Consider the following 1,980-nt stretch of genomic DNA (forward strand, 5'->3'; position numbering starts at 1 on the left):
TTGAGATAAGTTGATTTGATTTATTGAGTTCATGGTTCTTTAAAAATTCTATTCCTAATTATTGAGTTTTCATATTTTTATTGAGATCCTTGAGTTGAGTTTTTCATACTCCCAAACTAGATACTAGTAGCTCAGTTTAAACTATGGTCCTGAATTCATGAGACAGAACTAAACTCTCTGAAAACAATTGCTGAGAAAAGTTGTGGACACAAAACTGACTAAATTCTATTTAAAACTAAATGCTAACACCCTGAGCTAAATTCATAGAGAAGGGCTAATTCATGTGAAAATACTACAATTACTGGCTAAGTTCTTTTCCTTTCAAATCTCCATGAGCATTCATGCAACCTCATTTAAATAAGTATTGAATCGAGTAGTAATCACAAGAATCAATTTTGTAGAGAATCTGCATAGTTGGGCAAGAGCCCTAGTTTCATAAAATCATAATAATCAAAAAAGGAGTCTGATGTTTTGGGCATAAGGGAGAACGAAACTCATACTGAATACTCACATACCTGGTGGAGATAACTACGAAGAAATCCTTTAGATTTTGGGACTGAACTTGAAGGAGAGCTTTGCTTGTTCTGGAGAGAAGACTATCGCCTATTTCTCTTCTTTTCTTTCTAAGTCTGATGATTTTAGGATAATGAATGTGTTAGGGTGTTTTTGCCTAATTAATTAGGCTTAGACAAAGTAAAACAACATAGTTTAAGTACCAAATGCATAGGGGGGGAAACCAATACGACCCTAACATAAAACTGACGACGTGACTTAAATGAGAGGCTTCACGAGTCGTTTAAAGTGTCACAGCCCGTCTAGTGGGTCGTGATGTTTCCCTGCCCGACAGGGCTTCACTAAAGCAGGCATAACTTTTTGCTCAGGGATCGGAATTAGGCAAACTTGGTGGCGTTGGAAAGAGGACTCAAAGACCTCCAATCTGATAGGTCATGGGCCACCTAATTCATTTTATGCTGAGAGATATGATCGTTTGAAGTTGGAACAAAATTTAAAAACTGGTGGGTGACTTGTACGGACCCCTAGACGGGACGTCCAAGTCACCATAAGCCGTCTAAGGCATCGTCTTGGTGAATACTGCCCAGGCAGTCCTGGATGGTGGTTCACGATTCCCTTAACAGGTTGTGGACCCCTAAACAGCCCATCTAGGGTGTTGTGAAGGGTCCATTTGGGTTCGTGGACTTGCCTGTTTGTCCTTTTTAGCCTTTTTCTCAAAGTCTGAGGTGTTACATAAACTAGATATATATGTTAATGGGAAAGTTCAAAAGTCACAAAGATTATATAAAGTAGCTCATTTCTCTTTTAGTCCAACTTGACTATGAGGAAGAATGATTTCAAGGGGAGATATTGTAATATCCTGAAAATTTCTAAGCTAAGACCTGAATCATTCTTCATATGTGTATAGGGTTGTACCGGGTGATTCTTAATTATCCATAAGTGTTAAGGACAATTCATTAGTGTGGGAATAGATTTGGAGATGAATTAAGGTCACAAGGATCCTCTAGCACTAAGTTGAGTTGAAAGCTTCCTTACCAATTGAGTTTCGATGTAAGATTTTACTTGGATCAACTTCAAATGATCAAATATCCTAGAATATGAAGAGTTAGGTGGTTCATAACCTATCAAATTAAAGGTCTATGAATCATTTTTTCAACGCCACCAAGTCTGCATCAATCTAAGTTCAAATTAAAATGTTATGCATGTTTTTCATGAAGTCATGTTATGCGGTCGTGAACAGTTTCACGACCGGTATTACGCACCGTAGAGAAATGCCCGCGCTACCTAAGCAGCTTCTGTGGGTCTCATGGACGACCCCAAACTCCTCTTATGTAGTTGTCTATTATATAAGAAAAAATTACAACAATTTTATTGGATGATGTTATAAAATAATATATTGTGGACGTCCACTACATCAAGAAGTTACTCCATTACTTTCCTCCATTATGAAGATAACCATAACCTCCA

This window comes from Solanum tuberosum, unplaced genomic scaffold (genome assembly GCF_000226075.1).
Source record: "Solanum tuberosum cultivar DM 1-3 516 R44 unplaced genomic scaffold, SolTub_3.0 scf00671, whole genome shotgun sequence".
In the NCBI taxonomy this organism is placed as follows: Eukaryota; Viridiplantae; Streptophyta; class Magnoliopsida; order Solanales; family Solanaceae; genus Solanum; species Solanum tuberosum.